Below are 20,731 nucleotides of genomic sequence, written 5' to 3'. Positions count from 1 at the left end.
CAGTGCAAAATCGCTAATCGGCGACACGGGGGTCCATTCCCAATTATCGTTACTTCAGCAGTAACGAGGTTGTTCGTCGTTCCTGCGGCAGCACACATCGCTGCGTGTGACGCCGCAGGAGCGAGGAAACTCTCCCTACCTGCCTCCCGGCCGCTATACGGAAGGAAGGAGGTGGGCGGGATGTTACGTCCCGCTCATCTCCGCCCCTCCGCTGCGATTGGGCGGCGGTTCAGTGACGTTTCAGTGACGTCGCTGTGACGCCGCATGGACCGCCCCCTTGAAAAGGAGGCGGTTCGCCCGTCACAGCGACATTGCCGGACAGGTGTATGTGTGACGGCTGTGGGCGATGTTGTGCGGCACGGGCAGCGATATGCCCGTGTCGCGCAACAGATGGGGGCGGGTACCCACACTAGCGATATCGGGACCGATATCGCAGTGTGTAAAGTAGCCTTTATTCTGATCTGCCGTTTATAAACAGCAGGCAGAAATAAGTGAATAGCGCCCCCCGGCGTCAGAAAATCTCCGGGGTTTCAGGGCTAGCTGAGACCCTGGAGATCATGATTCAGGACGTTTTTTCCGGTTCCCGCTCACGTGATCACAGGTATACACCGTACACCGATGATCACGTTACAGTAAATGACAGCGCCGGTAAAAAATTATTTATCTCCCATCTGGCATGAACAAACACTTCTTCTCCACTTCTCCACTTCTTCTCCACTTCTTCTCCACTTTTTCTCCACTTTTTCTCCACCTCTTCTCCACTTCTCCACTTTTTCTCCACCTTTTCTCCACTTTTTCTCCATTTTTTCTCCACTTTTTCTCCACTTCTCCACTTTTTCTCCACTTTTTCTCCACTTTTTCTCCACTTTTTCTCCATTTTTTTCCCACTTTTTCTCCATTTTTTTCTCCACCTTTTCTCCACTTTTTATCCACTTTTTCACCATTTTTTCTCCACTTTTTCTCCACCTCTTCTCCACTTTTTCTCCACCTTTTCTCCACTTTTTCTCCACTTTTTCTCCACCTCTTCTCCACTTTTTCTCCACCTTTTCTCCACTTTTTCTCCATTTTTTCTCCACTTTTTCTCCACTTTTTCTCCATTTTTTCTCCACTTTTTCTCCACTTTTTCTCCATTTTTTCTCCACTTTTTCTCCATTCTTTTCTCCACTTTTTCTCCATTTTTTCTCCACTTTTTCTCCACTTTTTCTCCATTTTTTTCTCCACTTTTTCTCCACTTTTTCTCCACTTTTTCTCCACTTTTTCTCCACTTTTTTCTCCATTTTTTTCTCCACTTTTTCTCCACTTTTTCTCCACTTTTTCTCCACTTTTTCTCCACTTTTTCTCCATTTTTTCTCCATTTTTTCTCCATTTTTTTCTCCACCTTTTCTCCACTTTTTCTCCATTTTTTTCTCCACTTTTTCTCCATTTTTTTCTCCATTTTTTTCTCCATTTTTTCTCCCCTTTTTCTCCCCTTTTTCTCCACTTTTTCTCCACTTTTTCTCCGTTCTTTTTCTATGGTCGGTCTAACCATTAGCTCTGCCATGCATAGTGTAGCTCTACACCTACTGCACATGTTACTTTATGATTGACATCTCTTTCGTACCAGAGCTGTCTAAGCCTACTCTGACCCCATATTTGTCATTACTATATTGTCCTTGTACTGTATTATGACATTTGTATCATGTGTTTCATTTCTTGCTGTGTTGCAATTTTTTTGCTGCATCCCAATTGTACCTCTACATTGTTCGAGTTTATGTTATTGTTCTCTCACTCTTATGTGATACTGATTATTGTCATTTTTCATGATTACATGCAGATAAGTCCAATCTGACGAAGGCTCAGGCCGAAACGTCATTTGTAACTTGTTTTGGACAAAAACATATATGCTTATGAAAATTTTTTTTTTCTTAATACGGACCAATAAAGAGTGATTTTGCATTACTATCCGTTGTGACTTACCGCGGAGCGCTACGTCATTTTTTTAAAGATTTATTTTTACAGCACTGTGATGTCCAGCAATCAAAATACAGGGAAGCCCATTTTGTTTTTAGTTATTTAAATAAATAATTAAAAAAAATATATATGGGCTCCCGCTGCATTTTTTGTATTGCTAGCTAAGTGTAATCCAAGCAGCTACTGGCTGCTAACCCCCACTGCTTGGTGTTACCTTCACTGGCAATGGAAAATCCAGGGAAGCATTTTTTATTTTTTTTGCCAAAAAAATACAAAAAAAGGACGTGAGCTTCGCCATATTTTTGTATGCTAGCCAGGTATAGCAGGCAGGTGCTGGAAGAGTTGGATACAGCGCCAGAAGATGGCACTTCTATGAAAATGCCATTTTCTGAGGCGGCTGCAGACTGCAATTCGCAGCAGTGGGGCCCAGAAAGCTCAGGCCAACCTGTGCTGCAGATTCCAATCCCCAGCTGTCTAGTTGTACCTGGCTGGACACAAAAATAGGGCGAAGCCTACGTCATTTGTTTTCTAATTATTTCATGAAATTCATGAAATAATAAAAAAAGGGCTTCCCTTTATTTTTGGTTCCCAGCCGGGTACAAATAGGCAACTGGGGGTTGGGGGCAGCCGTACCTGCCTGCTGTACCTGGCTAGCATACAAAAATATGGCGAAGCCCACATAATTTTTTCAGGGGGCAAAAAACTTCTGCATACAGTCCTGGATGGAGTATGCTGAGCCTTGTAGTTCTGCAGCTGCTGTCTGTCTGTATGGAGAAGTGAAGACAGCAGCTGCAGAACTACAAGGCTCAGCATACTCCATCCAGGACTGTATGCAGAAGTTTTTTGCCCACCAAAAAAATGACATGGGCTTCGCCATATTTTTGTATGCTAGCCAGGTACAGCAGGCAGCCACGGGCTGCCTCCAACCCCCAGTTGCCTATTTGTACCCGGCTGGGAACCAAAAATATAGGGAAGCCCGTTTTTTTTAATTATTTCACTTATTTCATGAAATAATTAAAAAACAAATGACGTGGGCTTCGCCCCATTTTTGTGTCCAGCCAGGTACAACTAGGCAGCTGGGGATTGGAATCCGCAGCACAGGTTAGCCCGAGGTTTCTGGGCGCCTCTGCTGCGAATTTCAGTCCGCAGCCGTCCCAGAAAATGGCGCTCTCATAGAAGCGCCATCATCTGGTGCTGTATCCAACTCTTCCAACAGCCCTGGAGCCGGGTGGCTTGTTGGGTAATCATGAGTTAATACTGGCTTTGTTTTACTAGCCAGTATTAAGCCAGAGATTCTTAATGTCAGGCACGTTTGACCCGGCCATTAAGAATCTCCAATAAAGGGTAAAAAAAAGACACCACACAGAGAAAAAATACTTTAATAGAAATAAATACACAGACACATTAGAGACTCCATCTTTATTACCCCCTGTTAGCCCTCCACGATCCATGGTCTTCTGTCTTTCTCGTTCAACAAATGCAGCTCTGCTCCATCACTGCTGCATGGGGGAAGACGCTGCTTCCCGTGGAGCATTCACTTCGTGAAAGCTGCACGAGAAGCAGCGTGCAGCCTTCACTCTGTGAGTGATCAGTGCTGCTAGCGGTAACAGCGGTAACGCTGACAGACGCTTTACCATAGCAACGGTGCTCCCGGAGCCGCGGTTAGCGGTGATTTCACCGCTAACTGCGTTGCTATGGCAACGGTGATCTCCGTTAATGACCGGCTGTGTCAGCCGGTCACTAACGGAACGGGGAGTCGACCGTGTGCTAGAACATGTCGCCGGTACACGGCGATACACAAATGTGCACCGTGTACCGGAGAGATGCACTCGCAGGTCCTACATGACGCGTCATAGTCATGTGACCAGTCTGTAGCCAATGAGATAATAGCCACGTGACTGGTCACATGGCTATTTTGACGTCACGATAGGTCCTGCATCTCTGCTGGCAGTGCCGGTCACCGGGAGGATTCAGCGATCATCGGATGGAATAGCGGCAGGAGACAGAGTGCAGGAGGGATCGCGGGGACCGGTAAGTGTTATGGCAATGTTTATTAACTGTATGTGTACATTTATAATGCATTTTATGTGTTTGTGATTGCCTCCCATTATAGCCTATTGGTTCGAGTTCGGTTCGTCGAACGTTCGACGAACCGAACCCGAACGGGAGCTCCGTTCGGCGAACCGACCTCGAGCCGAACCGCGACCGGTTCGCTCATCTCTAGCAAAGACTATATTGCTTCATCATACAGCTGACAAAAAAAATGGGATAAAAAGCGATCAAAAAGTACTCTTAAAACGACATCTTGTCCCACAATAAACAAGTCATGATACAGCTCTGTTAATGAAAAAATAAAAAACCTATAGCTTTTAGAATACAGCAATGCAAAAATATTTTTTCCTATAAAATTGTTTTTATAATGGCAAAACATAAAATAAAAACAATACAAATGTGGTGTCATTGTATTCGTAGTGAGCTGAACTACAAAGCTGTCTTATCACTTTTCCGACATAGTGAGTGGCATAAAAACAAAAAAAAATAATTCCTGAATCATTGTTTCTTTTTGATTCTGTTTCTCAAGAAGCAAAACAGAAAGCGATTAAAAAATATTGTGTACCAAAATGCCACCAATAAAAACTCCAACTCATCCTGCAAGAAACGAGCCCATCACATGAAACTGTTAGCAGAGAAATAAAGGAAAACTATAGCCTTCAAAATCGGGTGATGCAAAAATCCTTTATTTTGTAAATGAGTCTTTTAGTGTGACAGTTGCCAAACCTAAAAAGACCTAAATAAATCTGGTATCACTGTAATCGTACTGACCTAACAAATAAAGCTGCCTTATCACTAACAGTCATGGCCAAAAGTGTTAGCACCCTTGAGATTGTTCCAGAAAATGAATGTATAAATGAACACGTTTATTTATTTTGTGTGTATTGGAACAACACATTAAAAAAAATAAAAAACAGAGAAAAAAAAGGCAAATTGGGCATAATTTACCACAAAACTCCAAAAATGGTCAGGAGAAAACTGTTGCCACCTTTCCAAAATTGTGGGTAAACACCTTTGTTTCAAGCATGTAATGCTCGTTCCAACTCACCTGTGGCACGATACACGTGTGGGCCATAGTAAAATCACACCTGAAACCAGATAAAAAGTTCACTTAATCTTTGTATTGTTGTCTGTGTGTGCCAGCCGAGAACACATGTCCTGTAATCATCCGTTAGGAGGGATCCTGCAGAAATCCGTTGAGAAAAAAAGTTGTGCAAACACAACTTTTTTTGTTTGTTTTTTATTACAGGATTTGATTCAAATGGAAGATAAATAGCAATGCATTAACGATTAATGACTCCTATGTTAAAAAACTCATCCGGCAGTCATCATTTTGCCAATAAATCTCTACACGATCCATTCTAATGGATGATTACAGGACATGTGAACGCAGCCTAAGCATGGACAACAGAAGAGGAGAAGAGAACTGCCTGAGGACTTAAGGCCCCGTTACACGCAACAACGTATCTAACGATATATCACCGGGGTCACGGATTCCGTGACGCACATCCGGCCTCGTTAGCGACGTCGTTGTGTAACAGCTCCGAGCGAGTGTTAACGATCAAAAATACTCACCTTATCGTTGATCGTTGACACGTCGTTCATTTTCATAAAATCATTGCTGTTGCAGGACGCTGGTTGTTCGTCATTCCTGCGGCAGCACACATCGCTACGTGACACCGCAGGAATGAGGAACATCACCGTACCTGCGGCCGCCCACAATGAGGAAGGAAGGAGGTGGGCGGGATGTTACACCCGTTCATCTCCGCCCCTCCGCTTCTATTGGGTGGCCGCTTAGTGACGCCACTGTGATGCCGAACGAACTGCCCCCTTAGAAAGGAGGTGGTTCGCCGGCCAAGCGACGTCGCTAGGCAGGTAAGTCCCGTGTGACTGGTCCTAATGATGTTGTGCACCATGGGCAGCAATTTGCCCGTGACGTACAACCGACGAGGGCGGGTGCTTTCACCAGGGACATCGCTAGCGATGTCGCTGCGTGTAAAGCCCCCTTTAAGAACCAAAATTGTTGAAAAATATCAACAATTGCAAAGTTACATGTTCATGTCCAGAGATCTTGATGTTCTTTTTTCTATGGTGCATAACATAATTAAGAACTTTACAACCCATGGCACTGTAGTTAATCTCCCTGGATGTAGATGGCAGAGAAAACTTGATGAAAGGTTGCAATGCAGAATATTCCAAATGTTGGATAAGCAGCCTCAATCAAGTTCCATAGAAATTCAAGCTGTCCTGCAGGCTCAGGTTGCATTACTGTCAGCACAAACTATCCATTGACATTTAAATGAAATGATTGGCTATGGCAGGAGACCCAGGAGGACTCCAATACTGACAGAGAGACAAAAAACTAGACTGCGGTAAGCCAAAATTCTTCTTGGAAAGCGTCTTGTGAACAGATGAGACAATCAATTCTCTTCTTGGTAAAGCACATCATTCTACTGTTTAGCGAAAATGGAATGAGGCCAGGAAAGAAAAGAACACAATACCTGCAGTCATATATAGTGGAGGTTCAAAAACATTTTGGGGTTTGTTGCCTCTGGCAGTGGGTGTCGTTACTGTGTGCAAGGAATCATGAAATTTGAAGATTACCAAAGGATGGTGAATTGCAATGTAGTGTCCAGTGTCAGAAAGTTGGGTTTGCCTCCTAGAACATGGGTCTTTCTACAGCACAATTACCCCAAATAAACATCAAGAAGCACCCAAAAATGGATGGAAACAACGCGCTGAAGAGTTCTGAAGTAGCCAACAATGAGTCCGGATCTAAATATCATTGAACACCTGTGGAGAGATCTTAAAATTGCTGTTGGCAAAAAATGAGTGGTCTAAACTTTCAGTTGAGAGGTGTAAGAAGCTTGTTGATGGTTATAGGAAGTGATTACAGTTATTTATTCTAAAGAGTGTGCATCTAAATATTAAGTGGAGAGTGACAACAATTTTGTCTGGCCAAATTATGAAGCTTTGTGTGCAATTCTGTCCAATTTTCCTTTTTTTCTAATTTTTTGTGTTGTTCCAATACACACAAAGGAAATAAACATGTCCATAACAAAACATGTATAATGGTAATAATTTTCCTGGCGAAATACCGGTAGTTGATTTTCTTTAGCAATTTTAAGAGTGCCAACACTTTCGGCCAAAACTGTATACCGCAAGGTGAACGCCATAAAATATAGTAATAAAACCAATTCTTGAACTGCTGTTGATTTTTTTTATTCTGCCTCCCAAAGATCATGGTACAGAGCCGCTCACATTTATCCTGTGCCCTACACTTAGTGCTTACGCCGAGGATTACATTTACATCTCTGAAAAACGTTAAGACAAAACCAATGAAAAATTCACTGCAATGAGGCAGAGGGAGTCACTTTGACCTCCCGTCTGGTATGTAATCCGGCGGTGTCCATCTTTTTACCCGTGAAAAAGTGCGGTCAACAACAGTTTTGTGCACCTTTTGAAAAGACAGACATCACTGAACTGAGGCCAAACGTAGTCTGGAGTAACTGTACTGCCTCATTATAGTGAATGGATTCGTCGGGGGTTTCACCTGAATCACGTATATTGGAGATGTAGATGGAAACCCTGATGTATGTGCTCAGCATAGACCACAAGATAAATGTTAACTAATCCAAAAAATATGAATATATTTTATTTATAGTCATAAAACACACTTATTTTCTCTATAACTATCAGAGTTAACCCTACCAATAGTAATTCCTTAGGTTCTCTTAAATAATAACACAATAGGAAATAATAAATAGCCTCTTTCAAATGGTAATAATTAATATAGTAATGGGTGGTAAAAACCTACCAGAAGTACATATCATAAGGGTACATATGAATAAATATAACAACAAGAAATTACAAAGAAAATTACAAGAAAATGCTAAATTTGGGGCTAAAACAATATTTTTGTGGGAAAAGGGAAAATTTTCATTTTTTCCTTCCATATTGCTGTAGTTTCTGTACAGCACCTGAAGGGTTAATAATCTTCTTTGATTTGATTTTAGGCAAGTTGAGGGGTGTCGTTTTTAGAATGGTGTCAATTTTTAGTATCTTCTGTCATATAGATCACTCAAAGCCACTTCAAATGTGATGTGGTCCCTGAAAAATGATTTTGTAACTTTTGTTGGACAAATTAGAAATTGCTGATAAATGTTTAACCTAATTTCCTAACAAAAAAAAATGTTTCAATAATAGTAGTGATGTAAAGTAGACATGTGGGAAATGTTATTTATTAACTAATTTATGTGATACAACTCCCTGGTTTAGGAGTTTGAAAATTGTTAAATTTACCAAATTTTCGACAAATTTCAAATATTTTCACAAAAAAATGCAAAAAATGTCATTCTAAATTTACCACTAATATAAAGTGTCACATATATGTCACAAAAAAACAGAATCACTGGGGTCCGTTGAAGCTTCTAGAGATATTACCTCATAAAGTGACAGTGGTCAAAATTGGAAAAATTTACCTGGTCAGTAAGGTTAAAACAAGCTGGGTGGTGGGTTAACCCCTTATCGACTGCGGGCAGTAAAGTTACGTCCTAGCCTTCATAGTATTAATCCCCTCCGGCTGTGGGCTGCCAATGGGGATCTGCGCACGAATTGATAAAGACCTCTAACCAATGTTTCAATTCTTATCTATGGAAAGATGTTCTTTAGTGTTGTCTTGGTCTTGAACAACTCTGACCTTGAAAATTATCTGCTGCCTTCCATGACCTTCTGCTAGCCTTTTGTATTGAGTAAACCCCTTGAGCTTTGACTTTCTACTTGGCTACACTGTGGACAAAATGAGTGGAGTAGGGTCTCAGCCGGTATAACTGAAAATGACACAAGCGAAGTATCCACTCACTTTATGTGGTTGTGTGTAAAGCAACCCTGAATTAAGCCTGTAAATCAGCTGTTGCAGAAACCACGAACCTAAGGCCCTATGCCCACGAGAGAAAATACCTGCAGATTTTTCTGCAGGTATTTCCGCAGGGTCACCCAGCAGCTCCCCGGAATCAGCAGCTATCCATTTATGCGGGTTTCATGCGGAATTGGTGCAGAAAACCTACGCAAAATATGCGGAATTCATGCGTTTGTACTGCGGATTTCCCCCCTGTATCTCCATAGGAGAAAGGAGAAATCCGCCAGACAATCCGCAGGAATAATTGACATGCAGTTCTTTGCAGCAACGGAAATTCCGCAGCATTTTCCGCAGGTGCAAAATCCGCAGCATATAAATGTCGCACCCCAAATCACATAGGATAACATGGGGAGTCTGTGTACTTGCGCAAACCTGTGGATTTATCTGGAAAATCCAAAAAAATACGCAGGTTTTCTGCAGCAAGATCCACAGGTATTTTCTCCCGTGGGCACAGGGCCTAAGGCAGTAGAAGATCCAAAAGCAGACACAGAAAAATGATGGATTTTCTACCTGGCTAACCCAGCGATTTAGATTTTGCCTTCTCCCTATAGCTCAGATTCCACTGCCAGGGTGAACACCAGGGTTTCTTCATTGAATTGGTGGCTGACTCCCACCTTGCTATGCATCCCAATTTGGGATGTATTCCACCTGTCTAGATTTTGGCGATTGGTAACTGTTCACATTCAGTCATCAGGCCCTGTCCACAGGCTTTTTACTTCATGCAGCATTTGCCTGGACCTGTCCCGCCCACAGCCATGATTCAGTCATGGGTACGGGATTGAAATAGACCAGGTGAGTGCTGCTAAGAGCAGTTCTACTATTTCATATGTGAGGCCGTTTGGCACATTTTATAAAAATATTTTAGTGTTAGGACTGCCCCTACTGAGATTGCCGTGGAGTGGCGGGGTGGCTCAAGAAATTGCAATTTTTTGCCAAAAATCTCATATTTATAATAAGTACAGTTGGATTTTTTAGTGCTGTAGTGCACATTTAGTGCTAGCTTTTTAGTTTTTGCTTCATTGAACACCAGGGTTTCATAGAGTTCATTACTTCTCAGTGTAGCCCAAGTTAATTGCCTTTGCATCTCAAGGTGTCCAGTGCTTCTATATAGGCCTTGCCTTGTCCTAGTTGGGAACACTTATTTAGGAAACTACTAATAAAAAAGACTAGAACACTAAAAAGTACAAACTCCTTCACATTAAAAGTAAAATGTTCAAATTTAGTGCAGAATTACTGAAAAGCATGAGCAATGGGACTCACTTTGGCAAGACCTAATATTCCTACAGCACAGGCTCAGCTCTGCAAATTAAATTCTGGTTAACTGTAACAGTAAATCTTAAAATACCCAATTAAACTAAATATTGAACATCTCATTTATTCATAAAGCGTGAATTACTAATGTATTACGTTTAAATGCAATTTATTAAAAAAAATATATCTCTAATTACTGGAATGATTTTCTTGATCAACATAGCTGAAAATGAATTCTGCTCTCAAGATCATAGAGGAAGGAGAAAAACTGTTTATGAGGCTCTTGTGCCAAGCTGAGGAAGGACAAAATGAAGAATTGTGTCTGTAATAAGGTCTGAATTAGCATTCTACATTCCCTAATGATTGAAGCTAGTAAAATGATTAATTTTCTGCAGCATAAAAGGTAATTGTGAATAGACAAATTGATTACTATTTAACTGCTGCCATAGGAGAGGTTCACATGTTTATAGTTGAATGATCCTTTTTTTTAATAACATGGGATTATGATAGTAAATTCATGTTCTAGATGAAAAGTTAAATGTTCTATTTCATTCTGGAAAATACGTTTGTTATTATGACCTCAAGTATAAGCCAAGTAAGGAAACATATCATCATGTGCCTAAAAGTTGCGCACTGAAATAAAACGGTTTAGAGTCGTGCCTTGCAAATGTCCACAGTTCTTTGTGTTCTGGATGATGACACTGCTTGACCGCAGATCAATATTTTTCCAGTTAAGGGTTTTACAGGTTTAGAAAAGCAATTGCTGTTTTCTTCTGAAAACATTGCCATACCTGATCTCAGGTAGTGTTTGGTATTACAGATAAGCCCCATTCATTTTGATGGAGTTGAGCTGTAATACCAGTCACAACCTAGAGGTGGCACTGTCTCTCTGAAGAAAGGCAGCCATGTTTTTCAGTGTTGCCATCGTGACTTTTCATTTTTTCTGGGCGGCTTAACAAAAAATCAGACAATATTTTTTTTACGGACACATTGCAAAACCGTAATAAATGATTATGATTAGGAGTAATCCGGGTCTACAGCCCCTAATTCTGATATGAAGATATTAGCTGCATTCACTGTAAAATGATGATAATTACAGACAGAATGATCTATGTAAGTTTTTTCAGCTTCAAAGAAATCATAGACATCTTAAATTTTCTTTACGGACAGTGCAAAAATTACCAAATTGTTATTGGCTGTCCTGGAATTTCAGGACGGGTGGCAAACGAGATGCTTTTGTAACCCTGGACAACCCCTTTAAATCCTTCTGGTTGCCTACTAAACTTGTACCAGTATCTCATTGATACCTGCCTTGAACTGGACAAATCTTCAATTTTCCCATTCTGCACTACGTTCAGGACGTTGTCTGTGTGTGATCCGAGACAAATATAAAAGCACAGGGTACAAGGCCTTGGAGATTGCGGAGTGCTGATAAACATGACTACTTCTATGGGAAATGCAGCTCCTATGAGGGAAGGCCCATTAAGTAATTCTGCTATATCTGGATTACTGGGAAACCAGCCAACATTACAGAAAACAGCTTCATTTTGTTTCTTGACTGCTAAGGTCATGCCAACAATGAAAGAGATAATATGTAGATCATAGTATACTACATCACAGAACAGGCATTGGCTATGAAAGCAAATGGCTTTACAAATGGAGCACTGTAGCATGGGATTGGTCTCTGCCAGTGAGTGGATGAGATTAAATAGTCCCAAATACCCAGAACTTTATAAAGCAGCTATCATTCCCTATTATTGGGTAAGACAGGTGCACAATACCTAGTAATTGTATGCCTGCCCTGGCACATATGATCTTATTTTGGATCAGCAAGATAGACTCCATTTATTTTTTCCTTACTACTTGTCCAATCTGTGGTTGCCAAACATGGACAGCCATATTATGTAACAGCTTTATACTTATATACTAGTCATATTTGTCATGTATACTACACTGGTCATTTTTATATTTCTGACAAGTGGGTTTGTCAGAAGAGTCCCTCTGTCTACAACATGGTCGACACAACTTTCACGACCTTCTAAGTACACCAATGTCCAAGCCTTCTGTATCCATTTCAGTTCTTTTTGAAGGAGAGTTTCCAGATGATGGTTTTGTAACAAAACAACGTCATTCAGTGTATTTTATATCATGGTTGCCCAAATTATAGCTTGTCTTTGACACATCACTTTCAGATATTTTGGCTGTTCTGACATCAGCCAGTGTAAAGAGGCCTGTGGACTATGTAGTGAATCACAGGACATGGAGACAAGCGCTTTTATTGTGCTGAATAAGTAGTAAAAAAATAATATGTTAAGTAGTCATATGGACAACACCGGAGCAGTCCTTGGCTTCTGCCCAACATTCCTGAGTGCCAGTGCTGATCCTGGACAGACCATATAACAATAGCTGGAATTTTGTCTCTAACATTAGGCATTTCATTTTACTTTCATAGAAATGTCTTAAAGAGTAACCATTGTTAGTTTATATTTCATAAATCAATAGAACACATGAAAATAAGCAACTTTGTAATATTTCTTATTAGACAATTCTGCTTCTTTCTCTGCCAGAATTGAACAGTCATTATCAAAATTCTGAATTCTGAAGTACAAATCTGTATTCAGTGAGGACTTTCCCATTACTGAGATAGGAGATGAGCACTGGTATTGATGAAATTCTATGATGACAGGAGGAGGGAGAGGCTAGAGGCAGAAGGAGGAGATAGAGTCAGAACTCAACCCTCTCCTCCCTCTTTTATCTCAGTAATGGGGAAGTCTTCACTGAATACAGATTTTACTTCAGGATTGAGAATTTTGATAATTACTGATCAATTCTGAGAGAGAAATAAGCAAATTTATCTGATAAGATATAGTACAAAATTATTTTTATGTGTACTATTGATTTATGGAAGAAAAAAAAAATTGAAACGCCGTTTAAGCCTTAAGTATCGGCTATTTTTTCATTGTGTCTTGGAAACGTGAATTAAGAAAGGTTTTTACCGTATTTTTCGGATTATAAGATGCTCTTTTCCTCCCAAAAATTTGGGAGGAAAATGAGGGGTGCTTCTTAAAATCTGAATATAGCTTTACCTGGGGGGCAGCCGGGTGCCTGTGTGCGGGCGGCAGCCGGGTACCTGTACCTGCGTGCGGGCGGCAGTTGGGTGCCTGTACCTGCGTGCAGGCGGCAGCCGGGTGCCTGCGGCTGCGTGTGGGCAGCAGCCGGGTGACTGTCGGTGCCAGCTACCTCTCTGTGTGGGAGGGCGGCTGTGCGGCAGGTTTCCCAGTTTGTCCACGGTCCCAGTTTCAAATGATGCCACCAGGAGACAGCGCGTGCGCAGATGGAGCTCTTGGATGTGAGCTCCATCTGCGTATGCGCCGCTCCGGGCGCCATCATTTGAACCGGGAACGCGGACACACTGGGACACTCACCGCACCATTCTGCTGCACCACTCACCCGCCGCCTCTGCCGCTGCCACTACTGACCTGCCGCGCCTGCCGCCTTGGACGCCGCCGCACCTGCACCCTCTTTTATCTCAGTAATGGGGAAGTCTTCACTGAATACAGATTTTACTTCAGGATTGAGAATTTTGATAATTACTGATCAATTCTGAGAGAGAAATAAGCAAATTTATCTGATAAGATATAGTACAAAATTATTTTTATATGTACTATTGATTTATGGAAGAAAAAAAAAATTGAAACGCCGTTTAAGCCTTAAGTATCGGCTAATTTTTCATTGTGTCTTGGAAACGTGAATTAAGAAAGGTTTTTACCGTATTTTTCGGATTATAAGATGCTCTTTTCCTCCCAAAAATTTGGGAGGAAAATGAGGGGTGCTTCTTAAAATCTGAATATAGCTTTACCTGGGGGGCAGCCGGGTGCCTGTGTGCAGGCGGCAGCCGGGTACCTGTACCTGCGTGCGGGCGGCAGTTGGGTGCCTGTACCTGCGTGCAGGCGGCAGCCGGGTGCCTGCGGCTGCGTGTGGGCAGCAGCCGGGTGACTGTCGGTGCCAGCTACCTCTCTGTGTGGGAGGGCGGCTGTGCGGCAGGTTTCCCAGTTTGTCCACGGTCCCAGTTTCAAATGATGCCACCAGGAGACAGCGCGTGCGCAGATGGAGCTCTTGGATGTGAGCTCCATCTGCGTATGCGCCGCTCCGAGCGCCATCATTTGAACCGGGAACGCGGACACACTGGGACACTCACCGCACCATTCTGCTGCACCACTCACCCGCCGCCTCTGCCGCTGCCACTACTGACCTGCCGCGCCTGCCGCCTTGGACGCCGCCGCACCTGCAGCCACTGACCCGCCGGACCTGCAGCCACTGACCTGCCGCGTGTGCCAGCAGAACCTCTGCCTTCTGTGAGCCGCTTCACCACCATTGCTGCCCCCCTCCAGTAAGACAACACTAAAACAACACCGGAGTATAAGACGGAGCCCATTTTTATTTTTTTTTACCTTTTTTATCTCTAAATTTGGGGTGCGTCTTATAATCCGGTGCATCTTATAAAGCGAAAAATACGGTAATTTACTTAAAGAATGTGTACATTTATTGAGCAGATAAAAACACAAGTTTATAAGAATAATACCTCACACAGACATCTGTGATTTTTCTTGTACCTAAAAAGACAAATTGTTGTTCTTCACTGTTTTACATCAGTTGCACCAGTGTTTGGTCAGTGTGTCTGGTTTTACCATTAGGGTTTGGTCATTGAGTCCGTTTTTACCATCAGTGTTTGGTCATTGAGTCCGTTTTTACCATCAGTGTTTGGTCAGTGAGTCCGTTTTACCATCAGTGTTTGGTCAGTGTGTCTGTTTTTACCATCATTGTTTGGTCAGTGAGTCCATTTTTACCATCAGTGTTTGGTCAGTGAGTCCGTTTTTGCCATCAGTGTTTGGTCAGTGAGTCCGTTTTTACCATCAGTGTTTGGTCAGTGAGTCCGTTTTTACCATCAGTGTTTGGTCAGTATGTCCGTTTTTACCATCAGTGTTTGGTCAGTATGTCTGTTTTTACCATTAGTGTATGGTCAGTGAGTCCGTTTTTACCATCAGTGTTTAGTCAGTGTGTCTGTTTTCCCATCAGTGTTTGGTCAGTAAGTCCATTTTTACCATCAGTGTTTGGTTAGTGTGTCTGTTTTTACCATCAGTGTTTGGTCAGTATGAGTCCGTTTTTACGATCAATGTTTGGTCAGTATGTCTTTTTTTATCATCAGTGTTTGGTCAGTAAGTCCATTTTTACCATCAGTGTTTGGTTAGTGTGTCTGTTTTTACCATCAGTGTTTGGTCAGTGTGTCTGTTTTTACCATCAGTGTTTGGTCAGTGAGTCCTTTTTGCCATCAGGGTTTGGTCAGTGTGTCTGTTTTTACCATCAATGTTTGGTCAGTGAGTCCTTTTTGCCATCAGTGTTTGGTCAGTGAGTCCTTTTTGCCATCAGTGTTTGGTCAGTGTGTCTGTTTTTACCATCAGTTTTTGGTCAGTGAGTCCTTTTTGCCATCAGTGTTTGGTCAGTGAGTCCTTTTTGCCATCAGTGTTTGGTCAGTGAGTCCTTTTTGCCATCAGTGTTTCGGTCAGTGTGTCTGTTTATAACATCAGTGTTTTTCTCATGTGAAAAAAAAAAAATGAAACAGAAAAGCTTCTGTAATTTATTGCCGTGTTAATCTCGGACAGGGAACAGATCACTCTCTCATGACATTCGTGCACTCTCTGTGATTTTCACTGATTAAAGACTTGACTGGAAGATTTTGATCTATGTTTTGGGTCAAGCGGACATGTTTCCTTGATTTTTGAGGACCACTTGGCACTCAAAAAAACACAGATGTTTGAACAGTACCGTAGACTATAATAGATACAAATTCTATCCGTAAACATCACAGAACATTGACATGACTCATCTGAACGAGGCCTTAAATGTAGGTGCTGACCTGGGCACTTGATTAGCATCAACATATGGTTATTGGGATCAGAACAAGTGATACTGCTCCTGACAGATGGACACAAGGTTTTTGGTGGTCACAGGCTGTCTTTTTCTTCTTGATTTAGCAAATCACAAATCCATATTTTTTAATTATTTTCAAAAAATAATACAAAAAGACTACTATATGTACTATGTATTACATATATATACAGTATTTAAATGTGTGTGTACTATAGTATAAATACTATACTAAAACCAATTTTTCCATGCTCAAGATTAGTAGCGCTATATTCTGCCTTTTATGATCAAGATATGTGAATATATATAAGAGATGATTCTGAAGAGTATTCAGTATATTGAGGTCTTTCGATTATATGCAATATATGACTATAAAATATTTATGAGCATTTTTTGTCACTGTTAGTTATGATGATAAGGACACATTCTATAATATCTATACTCTGTATGTTTATACTATTTGGGTAAAATCATGGGCCATATGTAGCTAAGTTTCTAAGATTCCTACAATTGTACTATTACAATTTTGATGAAGTTAAGGCTGTGGACTAACTGGTAGAGTCACAAACTGAAGATACTTCTCCTTGACACAGAAACGTTCATTGAATGCAATGGCAGCCAGGATCGGGACAATATAGAAATTTTGTATTGCATCACACTTTGTGCACAGATCAGTGAACCGCTATTATTGAAGAAGCATTTCTACATACATTTGCTTCTATAGAAAACTATTATTATTGTATCACAGTTATACACGACTATTCACCACAAAACAGGAAGAAAACCTTAAAAAATGTACTCAAACTTTTTTATTCCTATTATAATCTGTCCATTAAATGATTTATTTTACCAAATGCATTTTTCTACAACAAATAATGCATATAAAGTGAAAAACAGAATGTAAACTTGGCCTAAATTATTGAAAAAAATTAAGGCATATTTGGTAGTTTTTCCCATTAGCAAATTTTGGGGCATGGTATGGAAAATCTTTTCCTTATTTTAGTATTGATTTTAACTATATTCCTTGCCATGTGATTCCTCCTAATATTATTTTATTTTCTATTTTGTTTTATTGTAGTTTTTTACTGTTGATGTTCAAGAACACTGGTATAAACAAATATTGTTCCAATGCTTATCACATAGAGTTAACTCTTTTCAGTGTCTCAGACAACTGAAATGTGCTTATTTATTATTATTATTATTATTATTATTATTATTAATATTATTATTAAAGTCACATATTACTATGGACCTAGTTGTATACAAATAAAAATACAAATAAAAATGAACAAATCCATATATATATATTTAAGTTTTTATTTTACTGAATATTATCTGGGCTAACCAATAGCAAAAAATAACTATATGAAATTGATAATAAAATATTGGGTCATGAATGATAGAATGAAAATCAAATTCACGTTCTTCATGATGTAATTTTTCTTGTTGTACTTGTCATGTTTCCTAGGCTGTATAGATCATATTTTTTTTATAGAAAAAATATACTATGTATTGAATTTTTATCTTATTATTCATTATTTTTGCTATTTATCTTTACTATATATTTTTGTGAATTGTTGAATACCTTTAGAATTTTTTAACCATTTTAAACTCTCTTGATTGTAAAAGTAATTTTATTATTTTCATACAAAACTATAGTATTCTATAAAAATAGCCCTTTATTATTGTATGAATCAATGTAATTTTGATTATGACTATTATTATTACCCGATATCTATTTTTTCTGTTACTAAGCAGCAGGAGTACAGTTGAATTTTAATATATTGTAGTTTTATCCGAGTGGAACATGAAAGTATGGTGAATATTAAGGTGGTAATAATTTCGGAAAGGTAAAATATTTCACACTTTGTTTCAGTCTTGAAAGCCGCACAAATATTTCTCTATAATAGCTAATGTCCCAAATGCTTTTATAATCTTTCTAAAAAAAAAGAAGTAGAAAATGTTATTGTTCTAAATTATTGTTTTATATGTTGTCTTAATATTATTGCATTTCTGGACTAATGATATTAAGGTGTGTTTTTTTCACCTTTAAAAATAACTGACAAAAATATCAAAATAGTAAATTAATACCTTATTTTCTAGTAGGCTAGATAGTAAATAGAAAATAAAAAAGTTGTCCATTAGGGCTACTAAAAACATTAAGCTATAATCCCCCCATCACCCAAAAGTAGCATTGTTACTTGATATTTTATATAATTCCTGAATAGTAAGATAAACCTGTCATTCTCCCAGTTATCATTATTATGGAGGTTTTCATTTTAAGGCCTGGACGTATGCGACTTTTATTACTTCTACATGTTTCATCTATTGCATCACACAGAACTGAGTGTTTTTTAGGCCTGTAATAAAATGGAAAATTGAATACTTTGTAACTAAATACTGAAAGGAGCGAGAAACTAAAATAACCCTTGTAGATCACTGTGATGCCATACAATTCTGTAAATAGCATTGGGCTCTCCTGTCATTTGGTTTTCACATTTCATACAATTAGCAATACCATGATAAATCATACCATCATAAGGTCTTGTACACGTTGAGTATTTGCGGCATTTTTTTCCCGTTCGTTTTTCTTGTAAAAAAATGATACGTTTTGCAGTCCCAACATAATGAATGTAGTTTCTAAAATTTTATCCATATGATGCATTTTTTTTCTTGTATTTTTAAATCATCAACGTGTTTTTCAGACCTGAAGCATGTCAATTATTTCAGGGTTTTTTACAGCGTTTTTCACGCATTCAAATTTAGGCCTAAAACAAAGTAGGTAAAAATGTATAAAAAAGCATGGAAACACACATAATGTACACAGCATTTCTCCTGCTAACACCTGCATTTTTCATGAGCAAAATAACACTGCAAAAATACCCTGTGTGAACATAAACCCTAATAAATTCAAAGTAAATAAATAGTGTATTCATTGTAGATTGTTTTCTATATGTTTTTTATATACATCGGCCTATGTTATTTATATATTTTTATATACATCGGCCTATGTGATTTAAATATTTTTTTATACATCGGCCTTTGTGATTGATATATTTTTTTTATACATCGGCCTTTGTGATTTATATTGTTTTTATACATCAGCATATGTGATTTAGATATTTTTTATACATCGGCGTATGTGATTTAGATTTTTTTTTTATACATCGACCTATGTGATTTAGATACTATAGATATATACATCAGCCTATGTGATTTACATATTTTATATACATTGGCCTATGCTATTAATATATATACTCCCACTAATCGCATAGGCCGATGTATATAAAATATATAAATCACATTGGCTGATGTATATAAAAAATATCTAAATCACATAGGCCGATGTGTATCTGTGTGCATATATATATATATATATATATATATATATATTTTATTTTTTTTAATTAAATCAAATTATTGAAATTGTTCTAGCATATAGAATAACATTTCTTTACTGTACTGCTTTTTATATTCGCTAGTGTAAACTGTACTGGTGCATACATTACTAACTCTTTAAACCTAACTAACCACAGTAGTGCCATTTTCACAAATATGAAATGACCTGAATTTTAATTTATTGTGCATTTTTTTTCAAGAATTTAATACAGTAAAGTATCTCTGAAATGACCACCCAAAATTACACTGAAAATTGGTCTTCTAAGAGGGTGGCTTTCCAATGGAAGATGGATGGTATTTATAATATATGGTGGAACTAAAAATCTGTCAATGGAAAGCTGGTCTGAATAAGGAGTTGGTCTTGAGAAATGTATAAATCACTAATTGGTTATGTTTCACTTTAACTTATTGATGTAAATACTTTTATGCCCCAAAATGACAAAAGTATTCTAGGAGTGATACCTTTGTACTAATACTTTTGTCATTTTTGGGCATAACAGTATTTACATCGATTTTTCTGGCTAACACAGTATCACAATATAATTTTGTATTGTACATTACATTAACTGATTAACTCCTGAATAAAAGATATGTGTTTGAATCCATAAAAAGGAATATATACCTTAATAGATAATATATTTGCAGCCATAAATTTTTTACTATTTTGTAATATATGAAAAGCATTGAATTATTGTAAATAATATAAGTAAGTGAAAGTGGAATACGATTGGATGCAATATATATTGCCAATAAAACTACCAGCTAAAATTATTTTAACAAGATATTAAGATTTCCGCATCTCTTACACTTCTGCTAGGAGAGATAAAATATGGTAACCTAAAAGCCTAACAGGGAACTGTATAGTATATATTCAATGTTGTCCATTATTCTAGTCTTTATCTACTAGAGCAGCAACACAATAAACAATTCCTTCTAGCATTTTATTCGCTTCCATGGAGAAGAGCCCCGACTCGGAATGGTACCTGTTTCAAGTCCACAACACAAAACATTAAAAAAGGTTCCACAATCATAATTTCCAGGCCCAAGTTTCAAGCAGTTTATTACCTCTGAATCTTACTGCAGTATGAAAATATGTTTTTATGTTGTTTTTTTATATCAATCAATGTCACACGGAGTAAAACAAATCTAACGACACTGGAGGCCAATATAATTGTCAACTGTACCAACTTTGTATATATTCTTGTTTCCCAATCTTCAAGGTAAGTGGAACAT

The sequence above is a fragment of the Anomaloglossus baeobatrachus genome, chromosome 6 (genome assembly GCF_048569485.1).
Source record: "Anomaloglossus baeobatrachus isolate aAnoBae1 chromosome 6, aAnoBae1.hap1, whole genome shotgun sequence".
Lineage (NCBI taxonomy): Eukaryota > Metazoa > Chordata > Amphibia > Anura > Aromobatidae > Anomaloglossus > Anomaloglossus baeobatrachus.
The sequence above is the reverse complement of the archived record's forward strand: the minus strand, read 5'-3'. Positions refer to the sequence as shown.